At 40.1% G+C, this 24,002-nt stretch overlaps 1 protein-coding gene across 1 annotated transcript in view; it reads left to right on the top strand.

Annotated features, from left to right (window-relative positions):
- The window catches only part of LOC123234118 (T cell receptor alpha chain MC.7.G5-like), a 553,680-nt gene that overhangs the window by 465,174 nt on the left and 64,504 nt on the right, over window positions 1-24,002 (top strand). The gene's annotated exons all lie outside the window — the stretch shown is intronic.

The raw sequence follows: 24,002 nt of genomic DNA, 5'->3' as shown, positions 1-24,002 counted from the left end.
AAATATGAGGATTTCATGATTAAAGGAAATGGAATTAGTTGGTTGAGAAAAGACCAAAGAGGGAATGGAAACTTTGAAGTCTTGAAGGCAATGAATGAGTAGAAGGTGGTAGGTTGTATATGACTGATGACTGAACATAAAACAAGAGGAAATGAAATTAAAATATAGCAAAAGAGATTTAGGTTAGAGAGAAGAAAAAAATATATTAGGAAAGGAAACATTAAAACTTGGATGAATGAATGAAAGGCATTTTTAAGTGCTTCTTAAGTGCCAGGCACAATCATAATATATATATGTGGAAGACCATGAAATATATTCTTATAACTAAAATGGATTTCCTTCTGCTTGAGATGGTTTATAAACCACTAAAGTTCTCCCCCTAAAGCTTCAGTATAGCATGGAAGTGCCTTTGGTTTCCAGAAGGTACCAGCAAAGGGCACACTCTTATAGGTCCTATAACTGCAAATTACCTAAGATCAGCTTAGCTAAATTCAGAGATTCACTGCCAAAAGGTTGGCCATGAGATCATGAAATCATCTAAGGCCAAGATGGGGTAGAGATCTTCATTAGGGGATAGAAGCCTACCTACTCCACTGAAATTGCTGATCTTTGGGCATACCAAAGTAAGAAATGTACTCTTATGGCTAAAATGGATTTCCATCTGTTTGGGAAAGTTCTCATTTATTCCTCCCTAGGCATAGAGGAATGAGCAAGAAGAGCTATTGAAAGTCCTTCTTAATATCATTCTATATTTTTGTGAATAAATAACCACAGAGAGGAATACATTTGGAATTTCGAGCTATGTCATTATATTCAAGAAAATGAAGCCTTCCAGTTTCCTCTTTCTTCAGTCATCTGTTTCTTCCCTGAAGAGTTTCAAGGACAATTGATATATACATGCCTACCCATACGTGTGTGTCTGCTTAAACACTGTTCAGGCAAACATCTGCAAAAGAAATGAAAGCCAGGCATTTAATGAGATCCCAGGCAGAAAACCTAGCCTATTTTTTAATCTTTCTAACACACTCTTACCTTAGTAGAAATAGCCAGGTAGTCATTTCATCACATGGAATCATGTTTCTTTTGCCTTCTATAACGTGGCACCTTTGTAACTTTTGCTGGTAAAGTAAGGAAGGGAAAGACTGACTCAGATCTGAGGTTGCAATGCCTTGGTAGTATTTGTAAAGCAGTTTGTGGGAGTGTACATTCAGTCTGGCTATCAAAGGCCTAACTTTGGCAAGGGGACAAGGCTGACAATAAACCCAAGTAAGTTTCAACAATCTGTATCTCCAAAATCCTTTCTGGAACCCTGATGTCTGAGTATCCCACTTTGATTTACAATGTGGCTCTAGATCACAGAGACATGTTAGGAAAGAGATTTGTTCTTCCCAGGAGAAGTTGGACTAGTTGACCTTTAAGGTCCCTGGATCTCTGAGGTTTGATTATTTTACAAATCCTATCAATTTATAAGCCCATGGATGAGCATAAATAAAGCAAACAGGGCACTGAGCTCAGGCATTAGAAGACTTATTTTCTGCTCAGTGTAACTTTATGGTTTGCAAATTACTTCAGTGGAACTCTTGTCTTATCTCCTCTATAAAATGAGATTATTGATTTGTGCTACTGTCTATCAAAATAAGGATGCTATGAATGACTATTGACATATTTACCATAAAATAGAGCTCTCCCAAAGAAGAATAGGCAATCTAGACATCAGGATGTAATGAGTTCTCCATAACTAGAGGTCTTTAAGCAGAAGGCAGACACCCACTTGCTCAAATTCATAACCTTCCTCTCTTTCTTCCCTCCTCCTTTCTCCCACAAAATGATATAATAGAATTAGAGATGCTTCCCCCCTAAAAAAGTCACAAGTACTCCACTGGGGTACAGAATGGACTAGATGTCCTCTAAGAATCCTGCTAAGTGATTCTATGACCTTTCCAGTGGACAGTGAGTTCAAGGTAAGAGAGGAATAGTCTGAATAGTCAGTAGACTAGATTGTAAACCCCTGAATGATAAAGAATTATTTGCATCAGAAAGACTGGAGAAGATTAAGTTGTATAGGGATGAAAAGACTTTGTTCAGGTTAAAAGTTTTTGCAAAGCTCTGTTCCAGTGTGATAACCTGGGCAATACAGTCACATTTGGGAATGGTACAACTCTGACTGTTCAACCATGTAAGTTTGAAGAAAGAAATAGCCTTTCTTCTTTTTTCATCTTTATTCAAGATTTGGTTGCAATGGGTCCCTCTGTCCTTTGGTCAAGCTGACTACAAGGGTAGCTTATACCTGTGGCTCTTCACTCAATGCCTTTAAACATCTAGGAAAGTTAGTTTATGAAAATGAGAAAAACCTAAGGAATGGAAATAATACTGGAGCCAGAAGGTGTAGTGAAAAGTGCCTTGGATAAGATACCAGGAGACTAGTTCTCACCCCAAATCTGCTATTAATTATGTTATATAACTTTGGGCCAGGCAGTTCTCCATTCTGGGTTTCAGTTTCCATATCTATAAAATGAGGGTTGGATGAGATGATCTCTGAGATCCCTTTCAGTTCTATATTCAGGCTCTGTATGTCTCTGGGACTCTGTTTCCTCATCTAAAAAATGACTCGATACAACTGAGCTCCAAAGCCATTCCCAGCTTCAGATTCTTGGCCTCTATGAAAATAAGATCTGTTTCTTATGGTCTCTAAGTATTAGAAGTAGCAATCAGCAAAAACAAACACCACTGAGTTTCTATTCTTAATCCTCAAAGGAATTTCTATAAAAGTACCTCCTAGGGGTACTACATTCATTCCTTTTTCTGTGTGCATTTTTTTTCCCTAAAATGGGCATGGAGAGGAAATGTGAGTTGAAATTCAAAAAAAAAAATGCATTCATGAGATTTATCTCAAGCTTTCCTTGTCAGCAAAATGGAAAAGGCCAGAATGATAGGAGGCTGACATTTGGGGACTAGATTAGAAGGAAATCCAAATGAATCCCTAGGAACAATAGACATCAACTCTTCTAGGTGGGTTTCCCTGAAAAGGTCCCATTTGGAGTTACAGAGGCTATTAGGGTAGCACACCTACCACAGCCCTAGCCTGCCCAGGTACGAATAGGGAGGAATCAGAACAATTTAGACACAAGCCCTCCAAAGTCCTTGCAATATCTTCATTTCAGTTGAGTTTATCATTATACAAAGTGTTCAGAAAGTAATCGCAAAATGCATTAAAAACTTCAGCAAATGGAAATGAGATGTAAATTTTGATTGTAAATATGTGACTGCAAGCAAGCCAATAGTAAGAGATTAGAAACTTGGCACCATTTCTCCAACCCTAAAGGAGATGTTTCCATAAATAGCTAGAAAGAGATGGGAGAATAGGCAAACAGATTTTCTCCTAATCCTCTTTACTCTACAGCATTAGAAATTGTTTCTAGATCAGATCACCCTGGGCAGAGGTGAGGAAACCATGTCAGCTTTAAGGCTCAAAGGACATCTGGGTGGGTGGGCTCCTGTAATTGTTTTTTGTAAAGCGCCCCATGACAGTGACAGGTGTTGGCAATAAGCTGATATTTGGGAAAGGGAGCAGCCTGAAAATAAAGCCAAGTAAGTGTGAAAGGCCAATCCTGTCTCTCACAGCAGGATTTCCCCTGGATTTTCCATATTGCCTTTTAATCTTTATGTCCTACTGTGATGGATTGGGTTCCCCAGTGGGCTTGGCCCTAGAATTCAGGCTGGTAAATTTAAGGGAGATGGGAGTTTCAACTTCCCCCAGGGAGACCTCAGGTCTTTACAGATCCTTTCTGCTTATCAGTTCCATGACAGGAAGACTCCTGCCAATGGCTTGAAGAGGGGGAAGCAATAAAATCCAAGAGGTTGAAATTGGGGTGTTAAAAAGGTCTAAGAGAAAGAAAACTGGTGTATCTTGGCAACTGCACTAGTCTAATCAGAAGCAAAGAACCTTAAAAGATCTATTTTCTCCTAAGATACTGACTAGTTGGATTAGGATGGTTTTCCCCAGGAAGACAAGGTTATTTTGAGATGGAAAAGAGTTTCAGCCTGAGGGGAGCATGGGAAAGGGTGTCCAAATCAGTTTTCTTAAAGTTACTTATGACAGTGTGAAGGGAGGATCTGCTGGAGACAAGCTGGTATTTGGACAAGGGGTGACCCTGACAGGTCATTCAAGTAAGTAAGAGCAGATTAAATCGTCCATAGATACTAAATGCCACCTTTCCTTTGCTACTTAATTCTTTTCCTCACCTTCCGGTTAAGGGGTGCAGTTGAGTCCTTTGCCCTGGCCCAGGGAATGAGACCCGGAAAGGCAAGACAAGCCCACCCCTTCCCCCAAGCTACATTCTTAGACTATAAAAATCCCCTGTTTTCCTCCCCTTTCACAATCAGTTTCCAGTAAACCAGAATCGTGTGAGATGATGAGAGCAATTTCAATAAAAAGCTGGGAAATAGTTACCCCCAACGTGCCATAAAGTAGAAATGATGTGAGTGCCAGCCAGGGGAAGACAATTAGGGGAAGTAAGAAAAAACAAATGGATTCCCCAAACTGAGGCAGCAGGCTACTCATAAAACAAGGTATCATTCCCTACAAAAACTCGGTTTTCTTCAGCAGTCAGCCCAGCCACTAGGGCTTTGAGTTTTTCCCAAGCAAGGACCTTATTTGAGAACCAGGGTGAGAGTTCAAGACCAAGCTGAACTCCAGGGGTCCCCCTGCAAAGAACAGCTACCTTTCCTGTTTTTGTAAAGCCTCCTCTAGATGTGGGGATGGTGGGACTGCTAGTTATAATCTGGTATTTGGAAAAGGAACCCTCCTAACAGTAAAAACAGGTAAGTCTAAAAGAGTGAAAAGTTGTGTTTTGTTTTGTTTTTAATTACTTCCCCATATCCAAACCACTACCAACTAATTCTAAATACCTTAATACCTTAGCTTCTAAATCTGATTTCTGGGGAGGGGCTTTGGGAATCTGCTTCCCCACACACACATACCACACCCCAGGGAATAAAAACACAGTTGCTACAAAGACTGAATTAGCTGCAGCTAAAAACATTCCTGTCATCCATCTTAAATAAGATTATTGAGACAGGGAAGAAATTTTGAACACAAGCTCCTAAGGGATTTTGCTAAAGCCAGGAAATGTTTGCCCAAAAGATAGAAAGGAAATTGGCATGTTGTAGATATGCAAATTCAATGGGCTAAATATAAATCTCCCTGACATTGATACTAAATCCTTTAAATTCATCCCTAAAAATGAGGGAATGCCATCATGTAATTAATCAAGACTGAGGGTCTTGAAGATATACCTCTTCATTCTATCTTCATTTGTATCTCTCTGAAGGAATATTCATCAAATCAGAACCAAAAAAGGTTTAAAAACTGAATGTCCAGGTCTCCACAGATCCAGTTACCTGGCTAATTCAAGCAAAGCCCCTACTTTTGCCTGAGTTACCCAGGTAACTGTTTGGTCTCCCCTATAGCTATGAGTGTTATTTGATAGAGGAAAGTAGAGGAGGTATTAAACATAAATGCAATTTTCTCTTTGGGTACAAAGGAGAGTGGAATGTGAATGCCTTCAGTCCCTCCTCCTTTTACCCATAAAATGAGATAATAGAGGTAAAAGTGCTTCCAAAAAAAAATTGTCACAAGTACTTTATAAATGTAAGTGATGATTATTATCAGTAGTTCTTGGAAAGTGGGGATTGTTGGTTATAAAATGATAGTAGGGAAGCCTGATGATAAATCCAAGTGTGAAGGGGTGGGGAGGGGGGGAGGGATATAGTGATGGATGGATAGATATTAGAAAACATCAATAGTATTCCTCATACTCTTCCCCCGAAGCAAGAAAGTGTTCCATCAAAATACCGGGAACTGGGGTCGTTGCTGCTGGATGCTAGGGAGGTAGGCAAATTGCTCTATTAGACTAGAACTCCCCTCTAAAAGTTGGAGGGAGTAAGATGTATTTTTAGGGGGGGAGGAGAGCCAACTTTGAACATAACTTCCCGGAGAGGTGCTAACCAAGATCCATGTGACCCTGTAAATTCCATACAAGGGTAGGAGGACATGAGAAAAAGCAAGAAGTATAAGGACAAAAGCAGCTGCCACAAACGTTACTCATTTCTTCTTCAGTCCTGACCATCCACGTAGTTGAAATGCAAGCGTAGGCCTAAAGGACACAGCATGTGATTAGCTATGAAGTTATAATGCACAGAATTGTCTTTCTCAGCAGGGGTAGGAGCAGCACACGTCTGCAGCAACAATTAAAGCTCTGAGCAGCAATGAATAATACATAATGTTGTTAAGACCCATAAATTCAACAGTCTCCAGGGCTTTGCTAAATTAATTCACCCCTGGGATGTTCCTGCCAGCCCCAGGAATCGAGGACTAGGGCCTGTCCTTTACAGAGGAAAAAAACAGGGGCAGAAAGAGGTCAGTTGACTTATTCAGGAATGCCCCAGTTGGATGTCAGGACAACTTCTCCAGCCCTTTGGACAGTCCCTGTAATAATGGGGTAAAGTAATAGCTACAAGTTGGTACCAAGGGAGAAAAGTAGTTTTGTCAGTCATTCTAAATATGAAAGGAAAAATACCTATTTGCTCCCACCCAACATTCCAGCCAGTGCTTTTGACACTAATAGCACTTCAGGGCTTTCTATGCAATCAGCTCCTTTCAATATTCAAAGGCTTAAAGTTGGGGGGGGGGGGGAGGAATGAATAGAGAGTCCATCTGATACATGATTAGATTCTGCCTTCCTTCCATCCTTCCATCCACAGGCTGAGATCATTACCACGGCAATAGTTTGGGGCACAATTGCATGAGGGCTTCAGCTGAGGGCAGGCAATTTGGTCTTTAATTAAGCTCTACAGTGGGGGGAGAATGGGGGATGCCAGGGTAAGATGTGCAGACAATAAATAACGTCAAAGGGGAAAAAGGTGGGGAGGGTTATTTGAATCACTGCTGTCCAGACTTAAAGTGGATGGACGCTCCTGGAAGATGAGCTGCTTTATGGAAATGACAGAATGCTGGGACATAACTATGGGTAATTCCCCTTCGTGGAAGCTGGAGATAAGTAAAGTGAGGCTTTGACCCTTTGTTAATGGGCTTGTAGACACAGGCAGGGAAGCCAAGCCGAATTCAGTCAAAGTAGTTTAACTGGGCCCAATTGGAAATAATAATGATGCTGATAATGTAAAAGTTGAATTCAGCCCAAACAGCCAAAGCTTGTTGGCAAGACAATGTCAAATAAGAAGTCAGCCTGTTTTTTTTTTCTCTCTCTTTGCTTGTTTGGTTAGCATCGGTCTGCTGGGGGAGCTCAGGTTTTTGTAAAGCTTCCAGTGACTGTGGATAATAGCAATACAGGGAAGTTTGTGTTTGGTAGTGGGACGAGAGTGACAGTGACCCCAGGTAAGTCTGAAAGATCAAATCTCAAAGCCTTTCTGCTATGTCACTTTAATTTGACCCTTTGGGGAGGCAGAGACAAGCATTGACCTGTGCCTTTTGATGTCAGGGTTCCTGAAGAGAGGAGGCACCCCCGGGATGTTGTGTATAAAGCTCTGTGATGGCAGTGTAATAAAGGAGCCTTGTGCTGCTTGAGCTTGAGGTCTAGACTGATACTGAAAACATATAAGCATGAAAAGACCCATTAAACGTCGCCTACCTCCCATCCCTGGCAATGGAGTGGGCAGTGAGAGCTGGGGGCAGGGAAGCGGTATTAGGGAGAGGAGATGGTTGCAGCGAGACAATAAATCTCTTCCATTCTGTTCAGCCAACACAAAACCCCCAAACTCCCCCTTCTCTTTGTCATGGATTCATTGTCATCAGAAACCTGTGACACCTCAGGGTACTGGCAAGGGGGAAGGGTACATCTTGCACTGACAGGAGAAATTGTCCTGAAAACGATATTGTAAAATGGAAATGAGACCTTTAGAGGGAGATGCTCAACATGTGAATTCAGTAAACCCCCAGATAGAAGCGAGGGAAGATAGAAACAGATGGAGACTCCTCTGCGGGATAAAAGGAAGCACCGCACAATCAGACGTGACAATGTTCCCCGTGACCCTTTTTGTGGAATTCATCACGTCCTCTGCATCTGAGGGCCCATTAGCTCCGTGTTTTCCTCCCCAGCTATGGGAGGAGGGAGATGACTGTAAGAATCAAGTACTTCCTGGGGAGTTTATGTAAAGGCCTCTGTGGCAGTGCTAGCTTCTGGTGGCAGTTATGGGAATCTGGTATTTGGACTAGGGACCATCTTGACAATTATGCCAAGTAAGTGCCTCAAGATAGCCTATCAGATTCCCTGGACATTCACCTCCAGGTTAATCATAATGTCAGGTTTCAGAGGATTATGCCCCTCTCTGCTTTGGCCCAGAGGGAAGTCCCTGGGCAAATAATTTAACCTTTCTAGGTCTAGGTTTCCTAATCAATGAAGGAAGGTATTGTACTTGATCTCTGGAAGTTCCTTCCAGGTCCAGGTCTATGTAACTCGATGGACCTGGAGCCAGAAAGATTTAAGGACAATTCTGGCTTCAGACATTTGCATGACCCTGGGAAAGCCCACTTGACAACTGTCTCCCTCAGTTTCTTCATTGGTAAAATAGAGATAATAATAGCACCTACCTCCCAGAGCTGGTGTGAGGAGATAATCTTCATAAAGTGTTTTCAAAACCTTAACGCACTATATAAATACTAATTATTATTATTACCTACGAACTGAGGAGTCACATCTAATTTAGGGTTTATATGTTTCCTTCAGAGGAACCTCTTTATTTTCAATATTCAGAGATTCCCCTGGTCATCTAATCTATCCCCCTGCTACAAAACAAAGTTATCCCTAAACCAGGAGAGGTATAACCTTGCCATTTTTTGAGAGATTTGCAGGGGAAGAGATTCTCCAACTTACTTCAGTCACTCCTTCCTAACATGATCTCGAAAGACCCATTCTAATGTTCCACTATTAGAAAGATTTTCCTTACTTACATTGTAACTGGCTCAGTGGAGACAGCTGGTCACCATTCCTAGCTTCAAAAGATTTATAGCCAAAAGGAATCAACCTCCTCATTTTACAGAGAAGAAATCTGAGGTCCAGAAACAAGAGAAGGTGTTTAGTAGAAAATAAACTGTAAACCTGAAACTTAAGTTATATTCAGTATAAGACAGAGCTTACATAAAAATGGGATGAAAAGCTGATTTCTGATTTCCTAGAATCACATGATTTAAGGGTAGAAGGGACCTTGAGGCCACTTGGCCCAACCTCCTGGGGTGTTTTACATTTGAAGAAACTGGTGTCTAAAGTGATTTGCCCAAGGTCCAAACAGGTAATAGTAAGGGATTCCAACCCAGGACCTCTGGCTCCAGACCTTTCTATCTTTCTTTTTTAAACCCTTACCTTCTCTCTTAGTATCATTTCTAAGACAGAAGAGCAGTAAGGTCAAAGCTATTGGAGTTAAGTGACTTGCCCAAAGTCTAAGAAGTATCTGAGGACAGATTTGAATCCAAGTCATTCCAACTCTATGCCCAGTGGTCTCTCCACTATGCTACCTAGATGCCCCTCATTCTATCTTCTTGCAAGTGCCTTGCCCAAATGACCACATTCATTAAGATCCTATAAAATTACAGAGAAAGAAAGAATGAAATTAATAGTCTATTCCCCGTTTCTGAAACTACCAAGCAAAGGAATGTGACTCTCTACAAAGACATCCAAGTATAATGATAATGGTTAGTACTTTTCCTCTTGTAGTGATAGTTATCTGTGCTAATAATGAGTGGATAGGAAGATTTGGGCTCCTCAGGCTTTGGCTTGCCTGCTGCTGATGGCTGCTTTGGAGGAGATAGAAGCTCTGCCTGACTGCTGGGTTTTAAGATTCATCAAGTCCCCTCTGCCACTTTTTGTAAAGCTCCCTGCTGTGGTGTGAAGAGTAACAGCTATGGGCAGATGACATTTGGAATGGGGACGCAATTAACCATAAAATCAAGTAAGTTGGGAGGTTGGGGAGAAAAATGCAAATTCTCTACTTGTGAATGTTTCACTATAGTCTACAACTGAGGTGTTTCTGGCCCACTCGCTGGAGCCCTATTAGGGTAAGCTAGAAATGAGCTTTTTAGGAGAGTTCTGAAATCCCTTGAGTATCACAAACAAATGGAATGAATCTAAGACTGCAAAAGGAAAGCCAATCTATGAGTAGACAAGCATTTTTCTTTTACTGAAGAATGATGACCTAGAGTCAAATTTGGATTGGGGGGGGGGGCGGGGAAGGGGAACATGGTAGGTAAAATGCAAGAGAGCTAGATCTGGTTCTTCAGTAAACATTAACAGAGCATATTTTACATTTATTTTTCCAGGAGTTCAATTTAGGACTTGGACTCCTCCCATACTATAGTTCCAAAAGATGGGAATTCAGGCCCAATTGGTTATGAAAAACTATTCTTCCCTGTTCTCTTACTCCCCACATTCCTAGGGAATTATTGATCAGGCAGATGACACATTGCCAATACTGCAAGAAGGCAGAGGCTATCAGAAAGCACTGTCCTCAGTTGGACCTCTGAATGGCAGCATACTCATTCTTCTGGGGAGAGGGAAGCTCCAAAGTCATGCAATGTTGATCGGCATTATAAGGTTATATATTGAGATCATAGGATTTCAAATTAGGAGGAACCCTAGAGATGATCTCTTTCAAGTACCTAAAGGGAAACTGAGGCCCTCATTGAGGTTAACGATGAAGAGACATGAATTAGACCATAATGCAATCAGATTCATTCTGCTTTCAAAACTGGTTCAATGGTCAGAATCAAAGAGTCTTTTAATAGCTTAAATTTAATAGGTTAGGAGGTCTCCAGCAGAGTATCCCAGATATACATGCTTAGCCTTATGTTGTTTAACATTTTTAACAGTGAACTAGATAAAGTCATAGATGGTATGCTCATCAGATTTGTAGATGGCTAGTTAATATATTGGATCACAGTCAGAATCTAAAAGAGCACTGGGCTGAATCCAATAAGATTATAATTCAATAAGTATAAATGCAATCTTGAACATGGCTACAAAAACCTCCTCTTCACAAGCATAGTGGGAGGAAGCATGGTTAGAAAGTCATAATTCTGAAAAAGATCCTGGGGTTTTAGTGGACTATAAGTTGGCCATATAATGTTTTTGCCAAAAACCCCTGAAGCTAATATTCTTAACAGACCTCAGCTGAAGTACTGTGTTCAGTTCTGGACACCATTAAGAAGTGCTTGGATAAGTTAGAAAGAATCCAAAGGAAGGCAACCAGAATCATGAAGGTCCTTGAGTCCTTGTCATGAGAAAATCATTTAAGGGAATGGAAGAAGTTTAATTCAGAGGAGAGAAATCTCAGGGGAACCAAATAGTGATATTCAAATATTTATCTGAAGAACTGTCACATGGGTGTTTTTTGGCCCCAGATGGCAGGGACAGGAACAAAAAGTGGAAGTAGTAAAAAAGCAACTTGAATTAAACTGATGTCAAGTAAAACCTAACACTAAGAACTTTCCAAAAATAAAATGAATGAGTTCCTTTATATAGGTTGGACAAAATAAATGTCCTCTGAGGTTACTGCCGCCTCTCAAATATTCTATGACTGTAATTCTGTAATTGACTTGTCCAAGGTCATACAGGCTATGTAAAATACATCATTCTTATGAATCTAAATTAATATAACTCCTAACCAGCTATGCCTCTCCATAATCACCAGTACCAATGAGCTTGGGGCATGTTGGCCCTTTGCTCCCTGGGTTCTCTCTGAAGACCACATAAATTAGTAACTGAAAACGAGGGGGTGACATTTGGAACCTTTTTGACTAGAACACCTGGAAGTCTAGAAAGAACAAGTCGCCTTCAGCCCTGATCTTTTGTTGCCAGCTCTCTAGTGTTTGTTATGTCTGCAAAATGCATCCACCAGTGTAGAAAGGTCAGCTCTTCATTAGCCAGACAAATGAGAACAACATATTGACCGGAGCTAAAGAACGAGGAGCTAAGGATCGCAGCCTTTGAGATGCTGGTATTTCCAGTCCTTTAATCACGGCGCATTTCTCTGAACATATGCTGTCTCAGGGAGGGCTGGATCAATGGTGCCTGAGGGACTCGGTGCCATCAAAATGAGAGCTGGGATATGAAAATGAGATGTAGATTGGGATATTGTGAGGATGGGAGGACAATTAAGAAGAGGGGGAGGAGAAGAGTGAGGCGGAATGATGTTTTTGAAAACCTGCAGCATGTCTAGGAAGTATAATGAGACCCAAATGCTTTTCCCATGTCCCTCAGCAGAACCCAATACAGACAGGTCCCTGGGACATCTGGTTGTAGGTGAGCTCCTCACTCACTGTTCCCATAACGTTAAGGAGGCAAGGAGATCCAGGGGAATCTGGAGACAGAGGATCTGGGTTGAAATCCCAATACATTACCTGTGTGACCTTGGACAAGTCATAAACCCCCTAAGACTCAGTTTCCTTATCTGTAAAATGTGTTAATTAAGCTGGTCTAAATTTGGTCTCTGACATCATTTTTAGCTCTAGACCTACAATTATAACAAATCACATTTCCATAGTATAGTATCTTATAGTCAGTTAATAGAGAGCTGTCCTTATAACAAGCCAAGGAACAGAGGATTATGGATTTAGAGATGGAAGAGTCTTGGGGAGCCATCTAGTCAACCCTCTCTTTTATAAATAAATAAGAGAGGTTTAGAGGGGTTGTTAGATTTGCCCTTACTCATGCCTTCTTTCTTAAGGCTACTTTCCATCTACTCTGTACTTATCTTGTATACTGATGTGTGTATGTATTGTCTCCCTCTTTATAATGCAAGCTCCTTGGGGCAGCTAAGTTGTACAGTGGATAAAATGCCAGTCCTTGGGAGGGAGGAGGGAAAGAAAATGAACCATATAAACATGGAGAAATAGTTTTGAAAAAATAAAAATAAATAAAATGCCAGTCCTGGAGATGGGAGGTGCTAGGTTCAAATTTGGTCTCAGATACTTCCTAGCTGTGGGACCCTGGGAAAGTCACTTAATTCTAATTGCCCCCCCAAAAAGGCATATAAAGTTCTCAAGGGTAGAGGTTTTCTACCCTTTCATTGCACAGAATGAGTGCTAAATAAACGCTCACTGGTTGATTCATGTAATCCCCGTTTTATAGATGAGGGAAAGAAACTCAGAGAGATAAAGTCATTTCCCCATGGTCACACAGCTAGTACATGTCAAGTTTGGAATCAGAGTCCCAGTCTCCTGCCTCAAAATCCGATGTGCTTCCCATGACACCTAACTTTCTCTCTGTATGGGTCTGTATGGGAAGCGGGGTTAGTAGAGGTAGATGTGACACAGGAGCTGTGTGGTGTTTGGGACCCTAGAGGGCTACCTGACATATCAGCTCCCTTCCAGTTTTTGCAAAGGGTTGGGTCACAGTGTAGCTGGCGGTAATAACTGGAAGATGACATTTGGGCAAGGGACGAGATTAACAGTCACTGCAAGTAAGTCAGTCTCTGGAGGGCATCTTCTGAAAAGCAATTTGTGACGAGGATGCTTAGTCCTCTTGAGAAACTAGAAAAAGGGTGTCTGAAGCATTCTGATTGCTGTGAAGGTGCACAAAGCCAGAGGAATGGAGGGCCTTTATTAGCACAGGCTGGGAACAAAGGCAAGGGAAAGCTGAAGTAGGTGTAAGCTGAGAACAGCATGAGGCTAACAGGCAGAACAGAGAGCACAGGGCTTGTTCTGTGCCAGGCACACACCTTCCTAGTGTCTGCACAAGGAGAGGCAGAGAACAAAAGGAACCTGGGGGATGGAAACTTCACCCAATAGGGGAATGCCAGGGATCTGAGAAAAGTTAGAAATGAATAAGAGAATCAGAGCCCCAGGCTGAGGGATTCTGGGGGGAAATGAGGGGCCTGCAAATTTTAGCAGAGAAATGAGAAAGTTTTACTAGCTTGACAAGGGTCCAGAGATGTAAGAAGGAGAGCAGATTAAAATGCATTTCAGTATCACATGACCATCAGGAGAGAAATAACATTTTAAAAGAAAAAGGAATTAAAAACAAACCACAGGCTGACCATAAAGCAAATAGTCCTGCAGCTCTGATTAAGCAGGGAATGGCTTTTCTTTTAATCCTGCTCCAGGGTAGGAATCAGTCCCCACATCAGCATGATGGTCACAGCTGTTTCAATCATTGAGGCTCCTTCCTGGGGGTGTCCCCATGCAGGAGCCAGCACAGAAGGATAGAAGTGATCTGGCAGCACCCCTCCTCCACCCCCCTACTCTCGGTTTTTGTTAAGTTTCCTATCACAGTGTACCTCTAACAACGACAGACTTTACTGGGGGACTGGAACAAGTCTCACTGTCAATCCAAGTAAGTCAAACAGAAAAAAGTCATCTCTCTGTACACTCTGCAGAGATACCCCAGAGAAGAACAGGTGGAAGGTCACCTCCTTCAATCCTCTGCCTCTAGAATCAAATATCTAGAGAGTTTGATAAATGATCAGCCATGGGGTGAATGAATTATATCAAATATTGATGCTGCTCTTGCTTATTTCCCTGTTTGAGAATACCTGATGAGAGGGCAGACTGGCAAGAGTAATAATAATAATAATGACTAACATTTATATAGCAATTAATATGTTCCAGGCACTGATAAGCATTTTATAATTATCTCATTTGATTCTTGCAATAATCCTGAGACACAGTTGCTATTATTATTACACAGATAAGGAAACTGAGGTAAACAGAAGTTAAGTGACTTGCCCAGGGTCACACAGCTATTAAGGGTATAAGGCTAGATTTTGAACTCAGGTCTTCCTAACTCCAAGCCTGGCATTCTATCCACTACTATAATATAGCCTTGGACTAAACTCCTACATTTGTGTAGGCTAAAAGAAAAGAGCAAATTCCAGGCATTGACTCTAGAAACAAGAAGCTAGAGGGGAGAGATTTTTCAATGCAATCAATATTTTTATACTAATTTCTATTTGTATGAGATAGTAATCATTACTGGAAATATGGAACAAAAATAAAACATTTCCTTCTCTCAAGGAGCTTGCCTGTATATATAGATAGATAAGTATAATACAAGATAATTTGAGGAGGGAGAGAGGGAGGGAAAGAGAGAAAGAGAGAGAGACAGACAGACAAACAGACATAGATATCTGGGAACTGGGAAGACCAGGGAGAGCTTAGTGGAGGGATTAACAAGTAAAATGAGGATTTTGAGAGGCAATAACAAAGAAGGTATATGTTTTAGGCAGAGAGGGCAGCCTGGGGCAAATGTGTAAAGGTAGAAGAGTATTGACCAAATTCAGGGCAAATCCTGTAGCCCATCTTGTTTAGAATATAGAGGAGTAATATGAAATAAGGTTGAAAAAAACAAGCTGAAGTCAGAATGTGAACAGCTTTCAATTTGTGGTTGTTCATTTATTTTTCAGTCATGTCCAGCTCTTCAGGACCCAGGTTGGGGTTTTCTTGGGAAAGATAGTGGAGTAGTTTTGCCATTTCCTTTTATAACTCATTTTATAGATAAGAAAACTGAGTTCCAGAGTCATGGAACTAGGAAGTGTTCGAGGTCAGATATGAACTAAGGAAAATGTGTCATCCTGACTCCAAATCAGACATTCTATACACTGTGCCCCCTAACTGCACTAAGACCTTAAATGGCAAGCTGAAAAAGTTGTAATTTAAACCAAAGACAATAGGGAGCCGTAAAGGCTGTTGAGCAGCGAAGTAACGTGGGTCAGATCTGTGCCTGAGATATTGGCAGCTGTGTGAAAGACAGATTGAAGAGGTGGGGAGACAATAGGCACAGAGGACAACAGGGACTGGTCAACAGCAAAGAAATGATGAGGGCTTGAACTAGAATGGTGGTCATGTGAATAGAGAAAGGAGAGCTTTGGAAGAAAATAGAACAGAAAAATGAGGTGATTTCAGAGAAAACTGCGAAATTTTGAGGTGTGAGAGGATGAGAAAGACAAAGACAGATGCCTTCAGAAGCTCTGTGTTTAGACCCAAGGAACTCACTGATACCACTTGAAGAGAGGATTTCTGTTCTTCCTACATTTGTCTCTTGAAGAAATATTTGGCAGAATCAAAATAGATCACACATAGTCTGGCATCTCCTAATTAAAGTCTTTAATCTCAATTTCTCTCCATTATTCCAACAGAGTATGATCTGAAAGGGGTCACCTGGAAACTTTGATGATGTAGGAGTAGGGAAGAGTGTGTTTCTTAGGAAACACTAGGGATAGAGGTAGAGGAGAACTTTCACTTAAAAAAAGAGAGGAGAAAGAAAGAAAGAGGGAGGGAGGGAGGAAAAAAGGAAGGAAAAAAAGAACTTTTGTGCTGATTTAAAATACTGTGTTTAGTAATTTGATGGAAAAGCTCATCTTTGGAACTATAACTAGACACTGTGAAACTCAGTAAATCCTTTATCATTGGTTAGGAAATCAGGTTATTAATTCCTGTTTCATACCACACAGTCAGTTAACTTTCAGGTAATCTGTTTAATGATCCTGTCTTACTAGACTGCATATGGTACAGCTAGAAAAATATATCATGTCTCCTCTTTGATAATTGGAACAAGTGGCTGAAAGCCAAAAACCCAAGTTTTTTAAGGGAAAAATCCAGTCTTTTACAATTTAAAACTTAAAACTCAAAATATGATTCATAATACTAGGTTTTGTTTGGCATGTGTTTGGGTGTTGCTTTCCTCCACCCCACTACATTTGTTTGTAAATGTGAAAGAAAGAGAATTAGGGTAGAATGTCGCTTCTGCATTTTCATCTTAAATGATAAGTTTATTTTGGATTATCTCAAGCTTTCTGCAGAAATTAAGGGACTTAAAGAGATCTCCAGGAAGTGTGCTTTCCTAAAACAGACCTTAGTTGTTGGTTGTTGGTTGCAGATTTCTCTGTTGATTTTTTTCTGTCTTTGGATGGCAAAATTGAAATATGAGAAATATATGCTGTGGACTGGGGAAAGTTCCCTGTCTCAAGGGAGAAGGTATTATCTCATTGGAAAGAAAAAAATCAAGCTTGGAAAACTTGAGCAGGTTTTTGTAAGAGGGGTTATCATTGTGAGGGCTACATCTGGAAATTATCAACTTTACTTTGGGCAGGGTACAAAGTTAACTGTGAAAGCAAGTAAGTGAATCTTGTTTTTATTTTGTTTTAATGTATGTATAGCACTGTAGTACATGCAAAGCACAAAGAGGCTGACATAACACACATGATAAACCCAAATGGAATGGTGTGGAAAGTTTGAATGAGACGACTCTTGTAACTAAAGACAGCTTCAAAATAAGCTGGAAAGAAAAGCAGAGCCCAAATGGGAAAGAATGGGATATGTGAAACTTTTCCAAGTTCAGATTTCAAGACTGTCTCAACCGCAATCATTACCTAGAGGGATATTTTCCCTTCCATTAGAAACTAGAAGGAGAAGGATTGTGAGTTTAGAGGATTGAAATCTCTTAACGGGAAGAGTAATGTGATGTCCTTGCAAGACATCTTTCAGGGAAACTGTCCAGAGCATGTTTTTGGTGTTGGGGTATTTTCTCTCTCTCCAAGTAAATCAATAGAGGGGGGGAAAGCATTTCTCTCCTCAGATTATAGTTTGAGGAGATGTATGCCAAAGACATGCCCTTGATTATGTGGTAAATCAGCAGCAGAGCTGAGGCTGTGGGGCCAGGAGACCCAAGGATGCCCAGGCTCTTTTTCCACAGCAGCCTCCAAAATCATCAGTGTTCTTCAGGGAACAATGTCTAGATGCAAACTTAACATAAGCAAAGAAAATGTCACGTTTCTGCATGCTGTTGTAGGCTTCTCAAGGTATGAAGTACATTCACAGCATGCAAAGGAGTTCATAAAAAGAAGAAAAAGGAAAGTGATTTCAAATTAATAGTCAGAGGAACAAAATACATGTAACCTATTTGGAAGCAATCTATTTCAAGCTCATTTTTTCCAAGTGATATTTCCAGCAGGCTAAGCAGGATTCATGTTTCCCATGGGTTCAAAACAGATGATAAGAGGAAGTGAGTGCCTTTTTCAAGGACCTAAAAGTTCAGGGCAATAGCCCAAAGATAATATAATTTTGGGCATTTGGATAAAAAGCTCTGGCTAGAAATTTACAGGATTTCCTAAAAGGAAAGGACACATCAAATTTTGAGAATACTTTGCCCAACCTTAGACACCTTCTAGCTGTATGTCCCTGGGCAAGTCTCTTAACCTCTGATTGCCTGATAAAAGATCCATTGGATCTACCAGAGAAAGAAATAACAAATCAGTCCAGGATCCTTACCAAGAAAATTCCATGGATAACTGATCCAAAAAGACATGAAGAGTTGGACATGATTGAATGACTGAAAATCAAATTGCCCAGAGAATAATTGTGAAATCTCTGCTAGCCAAGGCAGAAAATATACTATGAGTCAAATCCCACCAGGGTCATTAAAGATTGTCTACATAAATGATCTTTTCCCATTCTGGCTTCTAGGTATTTTCACAATTATTTCCACAATCATTGTATCTTGTGTTTCTTAGCAAAATATCAGCCAGTTTTAATGATCAAGATGTAGTGATTGTGAGTTCACCTTCTAAAGCCTGAGTTACCCCCAGGTTGTTTTTTGTTGAAAAGTTTATCACTGTGTGAAAGCTGGAACCAAGTCATCTTTGGCTCTGGAACCCTTTTGAGGGTTAGACCCTGTAAGTATAAAGACATTGCAAAACAACCAACTCCAACTTGAGCCTTCACTACAGAAACCCCAAAGAAACCTTTCTAATTTACATTCTAGAGAGAAAAAAAATTAGCTAGACCACTAAAACCTTCTTTATCAGGTTAAGAACTAGCAGGAATATTCCTCTCTTTGAAAGAGCTAATTCTACCTGGAAATTACTTTGCTTAAATTTGAAGTAGAATTTGAAATTGAAAATTAGAGCTCTGTCTTCCTTGAATACTTTGGGAGGTCTGATTCCTGGTATACAAGGTGAGAGTTGCAAAATGGAAGTCTTCTGTTGTGATTAGCAATGGTTTTATCCTAAAACTCTGATTTGGGAATCCTTATAAACATATTATGGGATCCTTTGATTTATAGGATGTTTTCTATGATCAGAGTAAAAAAAAAAATTTCCAGGCAAGCATAAGTTCTAAAGACACTAGACTAGTGATAGCTATCAACCCAGTTTTTGTAAAGCTGCTGATGACAGTGAGGACTGGAGGTTCTGAAAAGCTCACTTTTGGGAGTGGGACATACCTAACAGTCCAACCAAGTAAGTGTGAAAGGAATGTAACCTTTTCTTAATATTTCTTCCTACTATAAATAAGGACCCTATCTGGAATTGTGTTCTTTAAATTCATATTGGAGTTACAATAGGCTTATGTTTATTCAGCAACAATTGCATGAGGTCCTATAAAAATGTAAATTGAGGGCAATCAGACACTACCTCTCATAAGCTAATTGAGTACACTATCATCTGAGCTAATTTCTCAAAGCTATATTTCATAAATTATGGTAGTGGGTTGTTTCTTTGGACTTCTAAATACTAATTGATGGGAGCCTCACAGAATCTCACAGAATCATGAGATTTAGAGATGGGAGAGAATTTGGAGAACATCTAGTTTTTTGTTGTTTTTTTTTAATTTTACAGATAAGGAAACTGAGGGTTCCCTCATATCGTATGGCAAGGGGGTTGGAATATTTTTGTGGTCATGTCATAGAATCATAAATGTAGCATTGGAAGGAACTTTAAAGGCTGGCTGATCCTTGCACAGTTTCTTCAATTTACAGATTAAGATACTAAACTCTAGGGGAGTTAAGTGACTTGGCTAAGAATGTCCAGATTGTAAATATAAGAGGTAGCATTTGAACCAAGATCCCTTTACTACAAAGGCAGTATTCTTTCCACTGGACTACACTCTTCAGCTTATATCTTGGGGCTTCTTCCCCCTCACTACTATCCCTACTAATCCCTACTAATACTACTATATTAATTCTAATAATGAGAGATTTGTAAATGGTCATCTGAACATGGTGCTAGATGGATTTTGGGATTCTGAGAAGTATACATACACTCAGATGTATTCAATACAGCTCTGAATGAGTGGTTTTTGGAGGCTATCAGTGTATAAATGCAGTACACGGTGACAAACTACTAAACATAGAGTCCTTTAAGTGTTTTCACTCCCGGGTGCTCTTAATAGAGTCTCATATCACTTAGTCCTGATTTCCACCTTTCCTTCTGCAAGTTTGTAGGTGGTTTGTATTGTTTATTTGACCATAAGCAAAAGAGTGGATATGAGAGCACTTTCAGAAAAGCTCTCCAAAATCCCCACAGTTCTCATGAGTATTATGAGGACTTAATTAGGAATTCTGGGCAAGCATCTAATAAAAACATAGAGCTGTGTTATGTAGATACATGGGCCACTAGACTAGTGACAACTCCATAGTCAGATCTGGGCTGGGAGAGGATATGATTTCCATAGCAATTTGTTCATATTTTTGTCTTCATTTGATTCTATCAATAAGATTTAAGGACATAAAATCAGGTCCTTGATGATGCATTCATTAAACTCTTGTCTCTCACTGCCATGTAACACGAATCTATAGAAAGGGGAATAATAATAGTGGCTAACAGGCTTTTAATGTGAACAATGCTTAAAGGTTTTCAAATCAAAGTCTGCAAATATATATCTGTAAAGGATGTGATCTCTATTTTACTGATGGGGAAACTGAGGCTTAGAGGCTCACAAAGCTAGCAAACATCCAAAGAAGGAATTTAATATAGGCCTTCCCCTTTCCAAGCCCCCATTCTCTTCACTATGACAGCTAGAGAACCTCTAGATCACTCTGAGATTCCTAATGGAGTCCAGCATGAGTTCCCTGATAACACAAATCTCAAGCCTTGACATCTTAGTAAATTGTCCAGGATATTACCCCACCCATCAGGCGCCATTCACATAGGCTAGTAAAGTAGGTCATGTTAGCTTGGAACAAATCCACCTAGTGGCCCTGTCATGTCCTCTCCATTGCTTTTCGGAGTTGGAGTGGACAAAATTCTAAAAGGAAAGACATTCCAATAACTGTTAATAAATTCTATTCATACATATATACAATCCTATATTTGTAATAAGTCCTATTTATCTAGTAAACTCCCTTTTATAAAGCACTCTTCTATAATCCATGAGGTAGATAGTACAAGGCTTTGTATCTCCATTTTTCTAGCAAGGAAACTGAGGCTCAGAAATTAAGCAACATGCCCACAAATGAATGGATCATAGATTTCAGTCCAGGTCTTAACAGGACACTCACACCAGTGTTCTTTCCACTGTATCTGGCTGCCCCTAAATAGATAAAGGATGAGATGAGAAGAAAACCCAACCTGAGGTTTTTGTTACTAAGTGTATCATAGTGTAAATACTGGAAGTGGCAGCAGAATAACCTTTGGGGCTGGAACCAAACTCAGAGTGACTCCTGGTAGGTAATAGAAAGAATAATTTCATTTGATAATATTTATTAAGTCCCTACTATGTATGAAGCCTGTGATGATAGTGTGTATCTTTTTCAAACAGTAATATGGGACCAAGTGGGAAAACCTAATAGAAAGTTTTCCTCTCCTTTCCTTCCTTCTTATGGGACATGATCTTAGAACAACTGTTAGGCTGAGAATTCCTTTCAGGTCTCATTTCCACCTGTGAATACAAACTTTCACTCTCTCTACAGGTTTCTTTAGTCTTGGTAATTATATGGGTTTCCTTTGAGTTGATTTATCATGAACACATTAACTCTGGGCAATAGGATTTCTCTCACAAATTCAGTGAGGACGCAGAGGACACTGACACATGCCATGCTACTTAATTAGAGAATGGAAAACTCTAACAATCCTGAGACCTTTTCAGGTTGTGAAATGTATAAATGGGAAGGAAATAGTTGGGTTAGAAAATAGTGTCTTCTATTGATTGTTTTATGAGGATCCAGAGGGACTTGACCCAATGTGGGAAGCAGTGTTACAAAGTGGGAAAGAGTATTAGACTTAGAACAAAGAAACCTGGGTTCAAGATCAAACTCTGCTGCTTACCAGCTGCTGGGGCAAGTAGGTGGCACAATGGATAGAGTGCAAGACTTGGAGTCAATAAGAACTGAGTTCAAATCCTTCCCAAACATTGACCAGCTGAGTGCCCTTGGACAAGTTATTTCATCTCTGCCTCAGTTTCATCATCTGTAAAATGAGGATAATAATAGTGCCTACTTCACAGGATTGTGGGGAGACTCAAATGAGGCAATCTGTGTCCTTTGCCAACCTTAAAGTGCTGTGCAAATGCTAACTAAAATATTATTATTAACTATGCAACCTTGAAAAATGATCCAGCCTCAGTTTCCTCATCTATAAATCATGATGATATCTAATCTACCTAACTTAATGAGTAGTTGTAAGCAAAGGATTTTACAAACCTTGAAGTTTATGTAAATTTGAGTTGTGAGACTATCCACATAGCTTTTTCCTGAGATAGTGAAAGCAATCATTTGACTAGGGACCAGGGAGGAATTAAAACAAATATCCTGTATCACTGAAAACAGGATTACCCCTTCCTGGCTATCAGCTCTTCCCCAAAAATTAATATATTACATTATTCAAGAAATATGGAACATTTATATAACAATTAACATGTAACTGAATAGATGGTTGAGTGTTTTGCACCAATAACAAAAATGTCAACTATATAGTCTCCAGAAAGAGTGAGGCAATAGAAAAAAAAAATACCTAGATTTGGAATAAGAAGATCTAAATTCAAATCTTACCTCTATCACTTAGCTGGGTGACCACCAGCAAGTGACTTCTTCTCTGGTTCTTTTTCCCCATCTATAAAAGAAGGGGCCTGTACTAAGGTCCCTTCTAACTCTAAACTTTGTGTTCTAAGAAGGTATAGTAGCACCTCACATCTAGTAATCCCAGGGGAAAATGGTATTTCTGTTTCTGTACCCAATTAAATTAGTCCTACTCCAACCCTGGTATAGCTATTTATCCTCAGCAATTGGATTCTGGACCCGCTTCAAAGCCCTCTGTGTCTCTTGGGATTCTTGCCTGAATTCCTTGTCAGTTTTGCTCCACTGGCTTACCAGGTGACCACTTAACTCCATAAATGAGAGAGTCCTGTCCCCATGAGACAGACCAGAATGTGAGGATCATTTTTCAAGAGACCTGACAGGCCTCCTTGCTCCCTGGAACGATGAGGACTCTACAGAGTTTCCTGGGGAAGCCAGGACAGTTTTTGTTAAGGGATGCACTGCTGTGTCGTTAACAACAATATCCCACGCTTTGGAGCAGGGACAAGATTGAGAGTAAATCCAAGTAAGTATGGCCCCTAAGATATTCAGGGTCAGAAGATGGTAGAAACTGAATTAGGAGGAGGGAAGGATGAGGCTCCTGGGCTTTTTTTAATTAAATGAGATGAATAAAATGACATATCTATGAGCTGATCCCAGGTGGACTGATGGATTCCCATTTGCCAAATGCTTAGAAATCCTCAAATGGAAAGTAGTAGGGGTTTATTTAATCTCCCAGGCTCTGCCTGAGTCCAAGCAATACCTGCAGCTAAGGAGCCTGGCTAGGCATTGTTAACTATGCCTCATTCAAAAGATGGGAACTCTGCAAGGTCAAGCAGTAGCTCTTATTCAGAGAAAGAATTAGGCTAATGGGAGATGGCTTTGAAAAAATCATTTCCATTAAATATGGTTTCTTAGGAGTAAAAGGTCTTGACAGATTCTGAGACTAAGCTATTCTCAATGAGCCACACACCCCATTCTGGGGAAAGTAAAGTATTCTGTTCCTTTTTTTTTATTTTTTAAGCCCTTACCTTCTGTCTTAGAATCAATAAATATTAAGTGGTATGGGCTAGGCAATGGGGGTTAAGTGACTTGCCCAGGGTCACACAGCTAAGATATATCTGAGATCATAATTGAACCCAGGACATCCCATGTCTAGGCCTGAAGTATTCTAGTCTTTAAAGAAAATTGTTATTGATTTTAAAGCAGATT

The sequence above is a fragment of the Gracilinanus agilis genome, chromosome 2 (assembly GCF_016433145.1).
Source record: "Gracilinanus agilis isolate LMUSP501 chromosome 2, AgileGrace, whole genome shotgun sequence".
NCBI classification, from domain to species: Eukaryota; Metazoa; Chordata; class Mammalia; order Didelphimorphia; family Didelphidae; genus Gracilinanus; species Gracilinanus agilis.
This window is presented reverse-complemented; position numbering and strand designations above follow the sequence as displayed.